We start from the raw sequence: 19,280 nt of genomic DNA on the forward strand, positions 1-19,280 counted from the left end.
TTTGCCACAACATATTATTTACAATGTCCAGTTTTAACCTAACTTTCTTTGTTCAAGCATAAACCACACCCAGAAATTGATACCAGCACTTTGTAAGAGGACTCGATACTAAGTCTAGCAGATAAAAAATACAAGAGAGCTACCATAAAAAGAATTAAATAGATATATGTTCAAAGAACGAAATGAAAATATATTAATGAATATAGATTACCAGCAGAAATTAAAACTTAAAAATGGAAATTCTGCAGCTGAAAAGTGAAGTAACTGGAATAGAAATTTACTAGAGAGGTTAAGTTTAAAGTAAAATTGACAGAAGAAAGAAACAATTTTATAGAATTCGATCCAAAGAAGAGAGAAGAAAAGGATTAAAGTAAAACTAGCAGAATCTCAGAGACTTGTGGGACAATATGTTCCACATATTGTTGAACAATATGGTTCAACACACAAGTAATGAGAATTCCAGATAAAGAAGAAACAGAAAAAAAAAAAAAGCCAAATCATAGCACTAAATATGAAAGTGTGGGGTAGATGGAAACACAAATTTGTGAGATTCCTATATACTATCTGAACTCATTCAATATTAATTAACTAAGCATATAGAGATAAAGATTTATATTGTTATCCTAGAAAAAATGGTAACAATTATGCAAGGAGATACAGCTAGACAGCCCAAATCATGAGGAAATAGAAAATATGAATAGACCGATAATTACCATGGAGATTAAATTAGTAATCAAAAACCTTCCAACAACAGAAAGCCAAGAACCAGATGGCTTCCGAGGTGAATTCTGCAAAATATTTGAAGAATTAATGCCAGTCCTTTTCAAACTCTTCCAAAAATTTGAAGAAGAGGGAATACTTCCAAAATAATTTTTGAGGCCAGCATTATTCTGAAACTAAACCCAGACAAAGACACTATAAGAAAAGGAAATTAGAATCCAATATCCCTGATTAACTAGACTGCAAAAATCCTCAAATTCAAACTGAATTGAACAGCATATTAAAAGAATCACAAACTATGATTAAGTGGAATCTATCCATGGGAAGCAAGGATGGTTCAACATAAACAGATTGGGAAGTGTGATACACCATATTAACAGAATGAAAGATAAAAACTCGGTAAGTTCTTCTCAGTAGATGCAGAAAAAAACACTTGACAGAATCAAAACCTCTTTCATTATAAAACGCTCAACAAATTAAGTCTGGAAGGAATATACCTCAACATTAATAACGGCCATCTGTGACAAGTCCACAGCCAATATCATGCTCAACAGTGAAAAACTTTTTCTCCCCTAAGGTCAGGAATGATACAAGATTGTCCACTTTCACCAGTTCCATCAATGTAGTACTAGAAATCCAAACCAGAGCAATCGGGAAAGAAGAAATAAAAGCCATCCAAACCAGAGAGACCATACTTGAGTGTAGCGAAATCCAAGGAACACATGAATATATCTGGGGATGTTTTTCAAGCATCACTTTCCTATTTTGCTCTATCTTCCTCTTAATGCATCAGCTTGATTTAATTATTCATTTTCTTTTCTTCTTTTTTTTTTAAATATTTTATTTATTTATTTGACAGACAGATATCACAAGTATGCAGAAAGGCAGGCAGAGAGAGAGAGAAAGGGAAGCAGGCTCCCTGCTGAGCAGAGAGCCCGATGTGGGGCTCGATTCTAGGATCCTGGGATCATGACCTGAGCTGAAGGCAGAGGCTTTAACTGACTGAGCCACCCAGGTGCCCCTTTTTTTTTTTTTTTAAGATTTTATTTATTTATTTGTCAGGGGGTGGGGGAGAGAGAGAGATAGAGAGAGAGAGCACAGGCAGGGAGAGCTGCAGGCAGAAAAGGCAGAAGGCCAAGAAGGCTCCCAGCTGAGCAAGGAGCCTGATGCAGAACTCGATCCCAGAGCCCTGAGAGCATGACCTGAACTGAAGGCAGAGGCTTAACCATTGAGCCACCCGGGTGCCCCTATTTATTCATTTTCTTGATTTCACATCATAACTAGTTATTTTCTTAGGAAATTTTATCATATCCTTGACTTCAAATACCACAAATAATTCTTAAATATGTGTGTGCATATATGTATATGAAGAGAGAGAGAGAGAGAGAGAATTTTCTTCCTTAATTCAGACTCATGTTCAACTAAAACCAGTAACAAATCAAATGCTATATGTCTAAACTAGCCCATACTCAGCCTTCATCCTACATGAGTTAGTGATAGCATGTGAATTGCTTACCCTGCCCCACCTTTGAATCATTTTCTGCACATGAAAGAGTCAGAACTCTGCACATTTTGTTTATTCCTCATTCTAGTTCATCACTTCTCAATTCCTTTGCTAGCTCCTCCTTATTTTCCAGACTTCAAAACACAATTACATAGAGCTCAGTCCTTATGTGGTTATGGAAACGGAAGTCTCAAGAGCTGCCTTCTGCAAGCTGGAGACTCACAAAAGCCAGAGGTATAAATTTCAGTGTGAGTCCTGAGAACCAGAAACGCTGATGGTGTAAGACTCAGTCCTAAGGCAGGAGAAAAACAATGTCTCAGCTCATGCAGTCAGGGCAAAAAGAAAGAGTAAATTCTTCCTCCACTTTTTGTTCTATTCAGGCCCTCAGTGGATTAGATAATGCCCACCCACCCCCATTACTTAGTCTACTAATTCAGTGCTAATTTCACCCTGAAACACTGTTACAGACAAACTCAGAAATAACATTTGGCTAAATATCTGGGTACCCTGTGATCCAGTCAAAGTCACACATAAAAATAACCATGACACTACCTATATATTAATGTCTCCACAATTTATATCTTAATTCTGATGCATTCAATAAAGTTTTGAAAGGCAAATCTAGTTTTTCCTCCTCCATGTAGTATATCACTGGGATGTCTTAGTGATATCTAAAGTTTAGTATGTTCAAATTGTCTCTTCAAAACTAAGCTCTCCCACCAAAGTATTTCTTCAGTTTTCCTCCAGCTCAGTTGATAGATGTTTCATTCTTCCATTTCTTTAAGTAAAAATTTTGTCATTAAGTAATTTTTCTTTTGCATTCCAAATTCTTTTGCCTCTGATTTGAAAATATTTTCAGACTCTGGAAATTTCTTATCACTTCTACTTTCATCATGGTGGTCCAAAGTACAGTCATTTCTTGACCAGATCATGGTGAATACATGAAAAGGGATCTCCTTGTTTCCACCATCTGCTCCTCTGTTCTCCACACGGTAGCCTAAAGATACTTTATTTTCTTTTCTTCGTTGACATGAGTTAGATTATATCACTCTTCTCCTCAAAATCCTAGGGTGGTATCCCATCTCATTCAAAAGAATAAAGTTCTTGCGTTGACCCACAAAGCTCTAGATGATTCATTATCTCCACCCTTTCAAACATTCTCTCTTTTAAATATTTTATGCCTTGTTCATTTGGTTGCATCCATACAGGCCTCCTTGAGCACATCCCATATTCCTAGGGATATTCTCACATTAGGGACTTCAAATGGCTACCCTGTCAATCCAGAACTTCCCCTCTCACTCCAAGCTCAGATAGCCTCTAACTTATTCCTTTGCCCACTCTGGGATTTTCCTTTAATATTTTCTTCTTAGTGAGGTTTTATGACAATATCACATAAAATTGCAACCTATCTTACACTCCTGATCTCCATTGTCTATTTTTAGCCATAACACTTATCACCATAAAAAATACTTTGTGTGTAGATATACATATATGTGCATGTTTACATATCATAGTTTATATATAATGTAATAGTTTATATATAAACTATTTTTATATATAATATATAAATTATATGTGCATATTTATATATAATAGTTTATAGCATACGTGTAAGCTGTATGTGTGTGTGTGTGTGTGTGTATACATATATGTATATGTATATATAATTTCTCCCACTAGAAAGTATCCTCTTAAAGGGTTCAGTTTCTGTCACATAGTAAATGCTCAATAAATTTCTACTGAGTAAATAAAGAGAAAGGATCACCATCTTATTCCCCATGTATTCACCTCTTCATTTCTTTACATTGGAAAATGAAAGTTTCACATGGAAATCATCGGTCAGAAACTTGTTGCCTCTTCCTGATCCCACACCTTCAATTAATCACAAAGCTTTTTTCAATTTTATCTTCTGAATATCCATTCTTTCTATAATCATAATACCATCTTAGCTTATAAATTAAAAATATATTATCTATAATACTAGACATCTTTCTGCTTCTCATCTTATCTGCTTCAGATACATGCACAAATCTGCCAGAGTAGATTGTCATTCCTTGATTAAAGTTAGTATCCTATTTGTCTTTCTAAACCCAGAATGACATTCAAGACATTTTACTTTATGGTTTCTGGCTATCTCTCTGTCTCAAACTGCTGAAATTCTTCCACAGATACCCAGTGATTTACACATAGTTTCCAAAACATACATAGCACTCTCTTGACTTGAGCATATGCTATCCCTATGCATTCAGTGTCATCCCTTCTTTCTTCATCTGACAAAATTATTTTGCAATAATCATCCCAGTTATTCACTTACCCTCTTGGAAGAAAAGGAAAATTCAATAAATATTAACCGTAATAAATGTTACTAATGTCCCAGGCCATTTCATGTATCTAATGCATTTCACTACGTACGCTATGGCATTTGGTGCATATGTTTATGTTAGTGCATAGAATACTATTGGGCAGATACCCATCTGGAGGTCAACTTTCTGCTACCTTCTAAATGTGAAGTTTGTGAAGGAAGAGACCATGTTTTTCACTGATGTATTCCTAATGCCCACCTCAATACATAATGATAGATGGTCAAAAAACAATTGCAACGCACACAAACTGATGTGATCCCTGATTTGACTTTTGAGACAAAAAGGAAAAAAAAATTCTTACCAACTAGGATGATGACCACGTAGACCAGGGTTACAATTATGTAGACCATGAAGAGGATTTTCTGGCCTCAAGGTGTTCAAATAATGTAAATCTGCTTTGATGCCACACTGGTTTAGAGACACAAGTAACCAAAGAGCCTGCTCCTGCAGATAGCACTTCATCGTTTATAGAATATTATCTTTCAGGCTAAATTTTCCACAGGCTGTTTTACCTCTTTGTAGTAGTAAGTGAGATTGAGGTAATTAAATAAACAAACAAACAAAAAGAATAAATAAGCTCTCATATCTACTTATGTCCCCTCCATCAGTGCCTCACCTAGTTTTAATCTGCTATAGATATATACTGATTATCTCTTTCTTAAAAGAATGTGCATGACAAATAAATTATTGGAACTTCAAGTTATGATATTTTCTCATCTTACTCCTTTTCCTGAACTCATCACAAAAAGAGAAAACATTGCTTTTTAGATTAAAAGCGCACTACCAAACAAAGCAATTCTTCCCTCCCCACTTCTTTAATTTTCTTTTAAGTTTACTGTTACATAGATTGAATCATTCCTGTGGGTATAAATATGAATTTGATTTAAAAACCTTCTTTTTAAGCTCCTAGGCTACAAACAGCAAGAAAAAAGTAGAAACTATTCACATAAACAACAAACTTACTTGAAAAACAGCAATATTGTTGAAAATTTAAGATAAATTACACAATTTGAATAATAATGGAAACTTGTATAGAGTAATAATGTATCTACCTATTCTAGCAACATGTAACACTATATTAACACTACATAGTAACATTGTAATTTCTGTCATTATGTTCATTATACACATGGAAAACCTGAGAAGAGATATTTTAATAACTTTAGCTTTGTAAATATTAAATAATTTTAAATTTGTAAATATTAAATAAATTTACAAATTCAAATTCACTCAGTGAAAATTGTAGAGATGGAAGCTGCCTAAAAAAATATTAACTGAAATAATATTGAATAAAAAACTATTAATATTTATTTGTGTATATACAAATGTATATGTTATTTATCTATTTATCTGGCCCTTGAACAACATGGATTTGAATGGCACAGCTCCACTTATAAGAATTTTTAAAAATAAGTACAGTACATGGGTCATTTGGGTGGTACAGTCGACTGAATGTCCAACTCTTTGTTTCGGCTTAGGTCATGATCTCAAAGTTGTGAGATCGAGCCCAATGCTGGACTCTACATTCGGCATAGTGTCTGCTTGAGATTCTCTCTCCTTCTCCCTCTTTCCCTCACACTTGTGCACTCTCTCTTTCTAAAATAAATGAATAAATAAATAAATCTTTTAAGAAAATAAGTAAAGTAGTATAAATGTATTTTCTCTCCCTTATGATGTTCTTTTTTTTATTTTTTTTTTCATTTATTGATTTTCAGCATAACAGTATCATTATTTTTTCACCACACCCAATGCTCCATGCAATCCGTGCCCTCTATAATACCCACCACCTGGTACCCCGACCTCCCACCCCCCCGCCACTTCAAACCCCTCTGATTGTTTTTCAGAGTCTATAGTCTCTCATAATTCACCTCCCCTTCCAATTTACCCCAACCCCCTTCTCTCTAACTCCCCATGTCCTCCATGCTTTTTGTTATGCTCCACAAATAAGTGAAACCATATGATAATTGACACTCTCTGCTTGACTTATTTCACTCAGCATAATCTCTTCCAGTCGTGTCCATGTTGCTACAAAGGTTGGATATTCGTCCTTTCTGATGGAGGCATAATACTCCATAGTGTATATGGACCACATCTTCCTTATCCATTCATCCCTTCAAGGGCATTTTGGTTCTTTCCACAGTTTGGCGACCGTGGCCATTGCTGCTATAAACATTGGGGTACAGATGGCCCTTCTTTTCACTGTATCTTTGGGGTAAATACCCAGGAGTGCAATGGCAAGGTCATAGGGAAGTTCTATTTTTAATTTCTTGAGGAATCTCCACACTGTTCTCCAAAGAGGCTGCACCAACTTGCATTCCCACCAAAAGTGTAAGAGGGTTCCCCTTTCTCCACATCCTCTCTAACACATGTTGTTTCCTGACTTGCTAATTTTGGCCATTCTAACTGGTGTAAGGTGATATCTCAATGTAGTTTTAATTTGAATCTCCCTGATGGCTAGTGCTGATGAACATTTTTTCATGTGTCTGATAGCCATTTGTATGTCTTTATTGGAGAAGTGTCTGTTCTTATGATGTTCTTAATAATGTTTTCTTTTCTCTAGCTTACTTTACTTACTTTACTTTACTTACTTAGTTTACTTGCAAGACTATGTGCATCTCTGAAGTCATCTGTGACTTTTCCTCTTAAAGCCTTCTAAACAGTAATATCTACAGTGTATACATATAACATACAAAATATGTGTTATGTTATCCATAAGGCTTCCAGACAGCAGTAGGCTATTGGTAGTTAAGTTTTTGGGGAGTCAAAAGTTATACATGGAGTTTTGACTGAATGAGGGTCAATTCCCCCACCCATTGGGTTGTTCAAGGGTGAACTATATGTATATATATATATATATGTGTGCATTGTATTTATATGTATTATAAACATATGCATATTTTATATAGATGTGTGTGTTTATATATATACAGTGAGAGAGAGAGAGAGACAGAGAGACATACCATTCTAAGATAAGAAAAGAGAAAATGTTAAAATGCATTTCCTGCTACCATCTTTTAGCTTATTAACATAGAGATTTCTTCCACTTGGATCTATTCTCTTTCATTTTTCTGCTGAAATAGACTTTGAAGAGCTATCCACTTTGAAATATCCCAGCTTGCAAGACTATGTGCATCTCTGAAGTCATCTGTGACTTTTCCTCTTAAAGCCTTCTAAACAGTAATATCTACTTTTTGCCCGATTTAATAGAAAAGAATACAGGAAGAAAAGCAAAAAACAAAGAAGGAAACAGATGTAAACTGATCTTATGTTTGTTTATATTTACAACATGTCATTTCTTGGTTTCAATTTATCTCTCATTTTTGAATTGCAAAGGTCTTCGATGTGTGAACTTTATTTGTAGACTATCACATTTATTATTCATGCTTTATAAATAATAAATGAAAGCAATAATAATGAAATAAAAATGTATGAGACTATCTACTGCTAAGATGATGAAAAACTACTTTAAATATTATTTGACCTAACAGATATATTAGCAAGAACAAAAAACTTTAAAGAAAACTTTAAAGAGTCAAACAAAATTGCAAGATTTACTTATTTTTTTTCATTGAGGGGAAATTGGCATATGCTGAAATGACAAATCTTTAGAGTTCAAGGAGTCTTATTAAATACACACACACACACATACACACACACACTCGTGTAACCAAAACTCTTACCAAATAGAAAAATTTTATATAACCCCATAAAATTCATATTTCCCCATCCAGCTTATTCCCAGCTCCAAATCCATCCACTTTCTAAATTATTTTGCTAAAGATTTCTTTTGGTTTTTTTTGAATTCATATAAATGGATTGAAATGATGTAAACCTGCTGTGATTATTTTGTTAAATATAATTTTTCAATTTATTCACAATGTTGTAGCAGTGGTACTTTATTATTATTATTATTAATATTATTTTAAAGTCATATTCCTTTGAATGAATAAACCACAATTTGTTTATCTATCTCCTTATGATGGAATTTGTATTATTCCAGAATGTATGACTACTAAAAGCTAAACATACTTATAAACATGCTTATGCCAGATTTTTAGTGGAAATATGCTTTCAGTTCTCTTGGGCAAATACTTAGAAGTGGAATTACTAGCTCACAGAGTAAGCATATGCTAAATTTTTTAGAAAATGTTTAGGAAAGTGCCAAACAATTTATTTATTATTAATTTTCAGCAGTGCTTTGTATATTTTAGTAAAAATGTATTCTAAATAACTTTTCTATGTCTTTGCATTGCATTTTCATTTTATCAACAGCAACCTGTCATAAGCGGAAGTTTTGAGAAATTATATACTTATCATTGCATTTTAATTGCTCTAGTAACTTTGAAGCAAACCTTACAATTTTGATGGTACTTCTTATATTAGTATTTTTTAAATTTCATTTAAAATAATAAGAACTTTGTCATAGTACAGTTCTACTTATCAATCCACCATTTTTATGCCTTTGGTGTCATATATTTCACATCTACAAATGTTATAAATCCAACAATATGATGTTATAACTTTTGTTTTAAGCTGCCAGTTTTTCTATTAAAAGAGCCAACACATTTCATTTGTGTTGTTCTCCTGTTCGAGTATGTTCTTTTTCTCTTGCTTCTTTCAAGGTTTTTTTTCCTGTATCTCTAGTTTTAAGCAGCTAGACTAAATGTGTCCCAATTGTGGTTTTTTTTGTACTTATCCTTCTTGGGGTTTGCCAAGCTGCTTGGCTCTGTCAACTCATGCTTCTCACCAACTTGAGGATATTTTTAGCTTTTCTTTTCTCCACAAAGTTTTTCTCACTTATTCTCTCTTTTCTTTCTCTTCTCTTTCTGAGATGCCAGTTAAGCAGATGTTTTGCCACTTGATATTGTCCCAGAGATTTCTGACTTCTTCGAGCTCACTGTCTCTGTCTTCTGTCATCTCTAATCTGCTGGAAAGTCCAGCAGTTGACATTTTCATTTTAGATATTGGACTTTCCAGTTTTCAAATTTCTATTTTTTTTTCATACATTCCAATCCTCTGAGATTCTTTGTGGGTTCCTCTTTTTCTTTAAGCCTTGAACTGAATTAACTTAGATGCTTGAAAATTCTTGTCTGGTAGGGTCACCTAGGTAACTTAGTTGAGTGTTGGACTCTTGGCTTTAGCTCAGGTCATGATCTCAGGGTGGTGGAATGAAGCCCCAGATTGGCTCCATGCTCTGCACAGAGTGCACTTGTCCCTCTCCCTATGCTTTTCCCCTGCCCCCACTCCTGTATTCTCACTCTCTCTCAAATAAGTAAATAAATGAAATATAAACAAATAAATAATAAAATTCTTGTCTGCTAATCCAATATCTAAGCCCCCTTAAAAGTATGTCTTTTTTTATTTTTTCTCTTAAATGAGTAAAAATTTCCTATTTCTTTCCATTTCAAATAATTTTTGTTGCGTAGCAAACACTTGCAATAAAGTGTTTTAGAGATTCTTGAATGTGATACCTTCTCTCAAAGTACTAATTTTTATTCTAATAGGTAGGTAAATTAATAAACACCCACTTTTAATATTTGATTGTGTCAATTTTTAGACAGAGCAAGCTATCTACCAAGCTCTTCCAACTCAGGAGCTCAAATTCCAAACTTTGCTTCCTCTGATGGTACAAACTGATTTTCTCTGTGATGTCTTTTCTGGCTCCTAAATGTTTCCTTTCCAACAGATTCTCTGGAGGTTCTCCCTCTCATATGTAGTTCAGAAGTCACTCAAGGATTTGAGATGCATTTATATGGAGATTTTGGGCTCTCCACTTGTGTGATTTCCTCCTTGCTTTATTCCCTATCCTTCATTTCCAGCCACCTAGAAAATCTCAAAAACACTGCAAGCCAAAAGGAGTGGACTTTACTGCTTGAGTTTGAGCTATGCAATTGTTTGTGGACAAGACAAGTGCCCTCAGGAAGAAAACAAACAAACAAAAAAAGTGAGTATCAGCCATATGACTTCATTTTTTATGGGTTGGATCCTTTCCAGTTTCTGTTTTTTTTCTTCACTCCACTACCATCAAACAATTTTTTCCTTAGTTTATAATTTTTATTTATGGAAAAATTAGTATGATGCAAGCTATCTCTATTACCAGAACCAGGACTCCAAAGAACTTCCTTTTGACTGTATATTTCAACAATTCAGTTCAGTATGTCTTTAGCTTGTATTTATCTCAGTACTGCAATTAGGTTAGTTTATTTTTGTGGGTTTTGTCATTATTCAGATGTTCAGTGTAGCTGAACTTATCCTACTTAAAATGGCACTGTACACCAAATTAATTTCATTTGCTGAATCCCACTTTAATAAATTTTCACTGATCTTCAGAATTATTTCTAGTAACCAAAGATATTATTTTTAATCTGTTCAGAATTAAAATATCCCATGATGCTTTTTACTCTGCATGATGCATTTAAAATAAATTGGGAGCTACACTAGTTTCATATTAGGGCTATCTAGTGAAGATAATTTTATTTCATTAAAATAACTATCACCTGAAAATATAATTTATCTGATTTTAGCAATCAGACCCACACCCACAGTCTGTTGTATTTAATTGAAACTTGATATAATTTGTTCTCAAGAATATGAACACTAAACACCTTGGTGACTCTAGAGACAAAATAGTCAAAATCATAAGTGGGTACATTTTTTCACAAGCAAAATCTTATTAATAGTCCCTGGCTGTATATATGATCTTTAATTGGTGATATAAGGTATTTAATTTTATTTTTAATTGAAGTTATCATGAATAGGGAAAAATTAATTCGCTGAGTTTGACTAGTGTGTGACAGCAGAAATGAAATGAGTAAAATGTTTGCAGCATCCTTTCACTATTTTGAATCTTTCATGCTCAGCAGAAAATCAGGATGCTCATACTCTCTGCTACTAAAGTACATAAACCCCAGAGACTTGTAATTTCCAGACAATCCAAAAGCAATTCTGTTTTAATGTAGTCAATCATGTATATAAAATAATTTTGTTTATAGCAGTATATTTCAGTTCATCCTCCTGAAATTTAACTTCTCTCATATTATGCAACTTATTCCACAATGCGTCTAGGAATTCTCTGATGCATTTGTTTATATGAATAGAGGAATCCACGCTGAATGGCTATTAGACCTTTCCTACTTTCCTCTAGCTAGCCCAGTTACAAAGAAAATTAATCTGGTAATTTTTGGCTTATCCTAATTCAGATCCAGAGTCAGAAAGTCCAGTGGAGTATATAGGTTAATAAGAGCCAGAAATAATTTGCTGCCTTTTGACCAGTGTGACTACAGACCAATAGACTTCACATAATCCTAGAGACAAAGCTGATTATCCAAACCTCTCACAGTGAAAGGCCAATCTAGATAACTCCCCCTTAATATAAAACACCAATTTCTACTCCATTTACATTTTAAGATTAGAGTCCTGTGAGTCTGACTCTTACTCTGTCCTATGGAATATACCAGAGAGATTTGCTTCTAGCTCTATGTCTTTGCCTAATTGCTTGTAGTTCTCAGTGCACAACGGTACCAAACCTTGTTTCCAGTGTTGCAGTGAACACACAATCTATCTTTTGCCAGTAACTGATGATGTATCAAAGCTCTTGGCACTCATCCAATTCATCCGTTCTTCCATCTCTGTCCCTGGAGTTTACTTAGACCGCCTGGAGTATAATGATAGTTCTTTAAGAACCCAAACTTACAGTCTTCTAAGATCTTCTCTCATAATAAACCATGCAGGTCCTGTCAGGTGCCCAATCCCCATGCAGTCTGAACCTCCCCCCTTTCCTTTTTGTAGATTTTGGGATTGCTGCTTTTATTTTTATACTGTATATTAGGAACTGAACTAGATACTTTTTTTGCTATTTTCATTCAATACCCATTTTCATGGGGCTGGTACAACAGTATACTCATTTTAGCACCGGGGTTATCAAGATTGAATATTGTGTCTAATTACATCCAGCTATGAAATAGTTGTCAAGATTTAAGACAGGTCTGTCTCATTCCTAAACTGCTACCTATCTCTGATGACTCTGACTCTGACTCTGACTCTGTACATCACCATTATTAGATCTCAATCCCATAATAACCAAAAACATGAAGAAATGAGCTTTACTGAAGAAAGACACATTAACATCACATGTTAACTAGTACTAGCGCACCACATAGTTCAGCTAGTCAAACAAGATAAAAAATAAATGTGTCAAGGTTGAGACCAGCCTACATTTTTTTATAAATAGACCTACATTTAAATACTAATGCTTATTACCTATATGGCTTCAGTTAAGTTGCTGAGCTTTACAAAAAAGAAATTTTTTTTTGAATTTTTGATATAAGTTTGTTGATTTGTTTGTAATTTAGTAAAAACAGCATCACCTATCTTGACGATATTTTTTTGGAGGGGGTACTAAAAATGCAAGTTTAAATTAGAAAGAAGAAGTAGAGAAGTTAGAAATCTCTTGATAATGATGAAGTTTTTTATCCTAGGGGAAAGATATCAAGAATTATTTAGACATTTAAAGTGCAACCACATCTCAAAGACCTGTGTTCTCAGAAGGACTACTTACATGCCTAACAGAATCACTAACATAAGACTACCTTATTTCTCTTATTTATTCTGAGAGAATAAGAAAATAAATATGTCTGTATACATGATAAACTCTTCTTAGTAAAAAACTATTACAGTAGACATTTCTAATTTTATCTTTAAAATGCCCCTTCAGCCTTTGTAAATGAGAGTATGAAGTGGTCATAGAGAAATTACCTCGGGCCAAAGTTTATATACCTGAAAGTTGACATTTTCCTCAGGAACTTTTGAACAAAAGCATGAGAACCTTTTTAGTCTCCATGGTAGAAAGATTATGAAATATAGGACATTCTTAATGACTCTGTTTCCATATATTTGCAGGATGTCAGTATAAGAAAATTCAGCCAATGTGTAGAAAGACATAGCATGTGATCTAATACTCAGTTCTCAATTCCTACTTGTTCTTGATCTATAAGTAATCATGATGTTGTTCTTCATTCCCTCCTCCTGAGAGCTTGGCTTTGAAGACTTCACATATTTCTGGTTTTACTTCTTCCACTTAGCTGCTCCCTTCTGAGGTTTCCTGCTGGTTCTTCCTCCTCCCTCCGATCTAAACATTGGTGCTCTGGATTCAGGTCTAATACATCTTTTCCTCTCCATCTGTATTCATTCCTTTGGTAATCTCACCTAGTCACTTTTTTTTATTTTTTATTAAGTTTTTTATTTTAATACCTATATAGTTAATATACAGTATTATCTTAATTATCGACAGTAATATACAGTGTTATCTTAATTGCAGGTGTACAATATGGTGATTCAGGAATTCTAAACACTATTCAGTGCTCAGCATGTTAAGTGTACTCTTTAATCCCCATCAGCTATTTCACCCATTCCCCACCCGCTTCCCCTCATTCAGTCACTTTAAATATGCTCTCTGTGCTGATGACTTCCAAATTTAAATATCTGAACTCCACACTCATGTATCTTACAGCTTACTCACCATTACCACTTGGATATTTAAGAAGTATTTTAAACTTAACACGAGCAGAACTGAACTCCTCATTTGTCCTCCACCCCAAACCAGTTCCTCTGTACTTTTCTGGACCAGAGAGAATAACAACTGTATTCTTCCATTTCCTCAAGCCCAAACCCCAAGAATCCCTCATGATTTATTTTTTATTTTATACCATACCTGTTTTTACAGTAAAGCCCATTGACTCTATAATCAAAATATAGGAGGGCTCCAACCACTTCACACCTATGTTATGATTCTTGCTCAAGTCATAATCATTTCTCTCCTGGAATAATTCAGTAACTTCTGATATGGCTTCTGCCATTTCCTGCTTTCGGCCTAGTCCTAACAGTTTACTCAAAGTGATCCTATTAAAAATAAACCAAGTAATCGCATTCTTTGTTACAATGACTTCTCCTCTCACTTAGAGAAAAAGCCTGTGGAGTCCCTCTGTCTTAGTCAGGAAAGTCTCGATCTTCTGGCATCTGAAAAGAGCTGACGGGGAGTGAGGAAAAAAATCCTGTTATCTGCCAGACAAGCATTTCAAGTTGAAGAAATGGCAAATGCAAAAACCTTGAGATAAAAGCATGCCTTGATGTTTAAAAACAAACAAGACTGGCGTGGAATTTGAACCTAGACAAACCTGTGTTCAACTGTGGCTGCAAATTACTGACTCTGTGACTTTAGGCAAAACTGTAGAAAGGGCAGTAATCAGGATGCTGAATGCCAACGGGATGCTGTTTCTCAATTTCCTCATTTAATAAATATTACTGAGCAACTTTTATGAGCATATTATAAGTTAGATGTTCTAGACACTGGGGATAGCAAGTGGACAAAGGAATAAAATTTCTTGTCATGCTTTAATGATGGGAGAGAGATATTAAGCAAATTAAATGAGTAAAGTAATGCTGGATAGGGAGTGATGGTTGTTGCCATGTTTGCAATTTAAGATAGAAATAACATTTGAACCCAGGGTTCTAGGAGTTCAAATTCTATTCTCTTCACAATCTTGTGATAGTGATCTTAGTCTTGAGATCCTTAACATCTTCAAAAATGTCCAGAATGGGGCGCCTGGGTCGCTCAGTGGATTAAGCCACTGCCTTCGGCTCAGGTCATGATCTCAGGGTCCTGGGATCGAGTCCCGCATCGGGCTCTATGCTCAGCGGGGAGCCTGCTTCCCTCTCTCTCTCTGCCTGCCTCTCTGTCTACTGTGATCTCTCTCTGTCAAATGAACAAATAAAATCTTCAAAAAGAAAGAAAAAAAAATGTCCAGAATGTATTAGGACAAATGGCTGATCAAAACCTTTCTCATTAAATAAGGTTGCATTCTGCCATGATTGCAATGAGAAGTACAAGTACAGGAAAAACTGGGGGTGGAGAAGAGAGGAACTGGAGAGCGACTTTGCTTGATGAGCAGGTGTGGCAATAACACTGACATTTCGCAGATGAAAGTAAAGGAAATCTGATCAGGTTTTCTTTGCATGAGAAAATGAGGTTATTCTTTACAGAAATAACAGTGACTTCTTCCTTTCCATGACTTGGTTCCATGATCAAAAGCTAAATGTAGGGGTGTCTCATGGTGGTAACCACTTTTTAAAGTAACATTTTAAATTTTATTTATTTATTTATTTTATTTGAAGAAACAGATTTATTAAAGTACCATTAGAGTAACATTAAATAAATGAAATATTTTATCCCATAATCCTATCACCTTAATTAAGCAGATGTTCATATTTATATATATAAAATCAAATTTGTAAATGTTTATATTTACAGTTGTAGTCCTAGAGTATGAAACATTTTGTATACTGCTTTTATTGCACTTAATTATCAGGTAGCAGGTGTATAATATCTTGCTAACTAATCGTATTATAGTAACATCTACACCTTTTTTTTTCTTTTAAGACTTACTCCCCTTTCTCTGTGTCAAGACTCCTACAACCAGTTTTACTATGATTCCAAATTTATGTTTCTCAACACTGGCTACAGAGAGTTTTAAAACACAAATAAAATTGCACAGAAACCACTACTAAAAGGTCTAAAGAGTCTGATTAATTTGATCTGCATGGGACTAATGTGTTGGTTTTTATTTATTTTATTTGTATTGTTTTTTAGGTCTTAAGGAACTTCTGATTCACAGGCAGAGTTAAGACTCCCTGTGATAGCACATTCAATACATTAGTCTTAGAATGCCTTGGCTTCCCGCACACACCTGGTTATTGACACCTCATGTACCAACTCCTCACTCCTGACCACAATTTATAACCTTACAGCACTTAACTCTGATTTTCATTACAACGGTTGGGAGAATCTTAATAAGACATATTAATTACGGAAGAAATCCACATATAAACCTGATTCCCTGAATATGTACTTCTCTCCCCTTTTTGCATCAAGGATTAACCAAAATTAAAGCTTTTAACGGTCTGCTTTGGTGTTTCTATTGAACAAAGCTGCCAAATATAACTGGCATTTTTTTTAAGATTTTATTTATTTATTTGACAGAGGAAGAAAAAGAGAGCAAGAAAGGCAACACAGGCAGGGGGATTGGGAGAGGGAGAAGCAGGCTTTCCACTGAGCAGGGAGCCCCATGCTCAGCTCCATCCCAAGACCCTGGGATCATGACCTGAGCAGAAGGCAGGCACTTAATGTCTAAGTCCCCAGGCTCCCCTAGCTGTTATTTTTTTCTGTCTTAGAACAGTTGGTCTTCATCTTTTCCTTATTTACCACCTGAAATTTCTACATGGTAGATACTTGCTTATTGATATTGTCAATTAACACTTGCAATGCAGTGAATATACACATTTCCTCTTGATAACATCCAAGTTATCCTTTGCACACAGAAGAATTTTATAATTATGGTTCCCACAATGAAGGTAGCCAAAAGCATCTCTATATGGCCACAGAGACACAAATTAATTAAATTGCTTAAAAGGAATGATTGCAATCTCACCACTTTTGATTATTTCATTTGTGTTCAGGTCGTTCATGTGACAAACACATCCACAACCGAATTCTACCCAGTTTTTGCCTTTAATATTGATGCAGTGAGACATCTTATCTTTTACATATAAAAATAACATATTTTCTCTTTTATTGCTTTCTGTGACTATGTGAGATAACTAAACTTATTGTGGTAATCACTTTACAGTACATAAAAGTCAAGTCATTATGCTGTACATGTTAAAGTTAGCTAGTGCTGTATGTCAATTATATTTCAATAAAACTGAAAATTACATATGATGCAATTAGATAACTAGATATTACATTATAATTATAATTTATTTAGAGAATTTACTCAGAATGAGCAAGTCCTGAATTTAATAACAGAGTAAAGTATACTGGGTAAAACCATATTCATCCAACTTTGAACAAAGCGAAAGACATCAATCACTTCTGAGAAGAAAAAGGGTTATTTAGAACATTTTGATAATTTCATGTAATCTTGCTAAATCAAAACCAGTGTTCCACTGTCATGAGGAATTTAACAAGCGGATCGGAATGACAGGAGAATTAAATTTAGATTCTGTGAATCTAATTTTTCGATTTCATAATTTTAGTGTGATTTTTAAGTTTTCTGATATTATCAAAGCATCTCTTACAGATGTTACTTTAGAGAAGTAACTCATCCATTGATATCAAAAGAATTTTTTTCCTCCATAATTGATCATACAATAACCCTATTCATTTTATTATATGAGGTAACCAAATCCAGCACTGGTACAGGAAAAAGACATATATAAGTCCCTCTGGAAACTATTATAGTTTTCTCACTAGTTAAATGAATTGTGTGAATTCACTTATTCTACCAGTCACATTTCATGAATGTCCTACCAACATCCCTCATTCAGTGGCATTGCTACATGAGAAGAATTTTAGGAATTTAGGGAAAGGGAAAGCTAAAAGAGGAATAATAATTTAGAGCTACAAAATTGATATCCCTCCTACATATCTACCATATATGAAAAATAAAAAGTATATTTTCTTAGAGGTTTTTTTGGCACAACATGGGTATATGTATATGCCCAACTCATCAAATTATATACATTAAGTGTGGGGGTTTTGGTATATCAATTTTACATCAATAAAGCTGTTAGAAAAGATAAATAGATAAAAACCACATGTAAATTTCAGTACTATACTGAGTAGTTTTAATATAGTAATAATAGAAGAAATAATAATAATGAGTAATAATAATAGCATAACAGATAAAAATTTAGAATTCGGTGTTTTGTGACTTAATCTAATTTCAACTCTGTTGTTATCTTACTGCTACTAGTAATTCTAAGAAATATGGACCTAAAGAGTAACATGCTTAAACACACTTATGCATGGGCAAAAGCTCGAGGAATCCGCTCTGGCCTCCCTCTGAATGTTTTGAGACCCCAGTCTCAAAGGCCAAAGGACATCTTCATTTGGATCCCATGCCTCCCACTTTAGGCCATGTCCAAGGTATCTGGGATACCTGAATTCCTTGTCCAAATGACTCCAAGCCTACTTCTAGGTCCTGTCCACTTCCCAGGTTCAAAGAACTGAGCATGAAGCCAAACAAAGTGTAGTTACTTACCTGAGTATTGACAGAGCTTGGATTGCAGAAACAAGGTCGTCATACCCATATAAATGGGTATGGATGTGCACATCATGGTCAAAATGGAGTGAGGAGCTAGAAGACGAGAGTGGCAGGCTTGGGTCAGGGAATTGCCTCCTTCGGTGCTATCACATCCTAGTGAGGAAAACACAGGAGTCTGAAATTCTGCATTTTTTAACTTGGCCTTCTTCTAGATATTATAAAGAGCCACTTACCAACTCAGAAGTTCATTTGGTAACATAGGATGAGGACCTTTATTGTCACTCTTGCCCTGGCCCTTGCAAATACGGGTCTGGATTCTGTCTGTAATTGGAGGGTCACAGTCCGGGTTGTAAATACTGAAGTGCTGATATTGTTTACACATTGGAAACCAAAGAAATCCAAAACCAACATACAGTGAGGTGGATGCCCAGAATCCATCACAAATGTTTCCCAGTCAGCAGCAAAGGCTCGATCATCATATTGGCTAAAAATGCTATACTGAATATAACAAATGGTCTCTTATTTGCACTCTGCTTTTGAGGAAAATCTGTTTTTTTTTTATAAAAATGTGGTATTTTGTCATTTTAATTATTT

The 19,280-nt window shown here is 34.6% G+C and overlaps 1 long non-coding RNA gene across 1 annotated transcript in view; it reads right to left on the bottom strand.

The window, feature by feature from the left end:
* Positions 1-2,288: 2,288 nt before the first annotated feature.
* LOC116567734 overlaps positions 2,289-19,280 on the bottom strand; it is a 40,029-nt gene continuing 23,037 nt past the window's right edge. Inside the window, exons 2-3 of the long non-coding RNA XR_004276318.1 lie at positions 18,684-18,839; positions 2,289-2,516 (exon numbers count right to left, since the gene is read on the bottom strand). This is a non-coding gene — a long non-coding RNA (uncharacterized LOC116567734). The remainder of the gene's footprint in view (positions 2,517-18,683; positions 18,840-19,280) is intronic.

Source organism: Mustela erminea, chromosome 10, assembly GCF_009829155.1.
Source record: "Mustela erminea isolate mMusErm1 chromosome 10, mMusErm1.Pri, whole genome shotgun sequence".
Taxonomy (NCBI): Eukaryota; Metazoa; Chordata; class Mammalia; order Carnivora; family Mustelidae; genus Mustela; species Mustela erminea.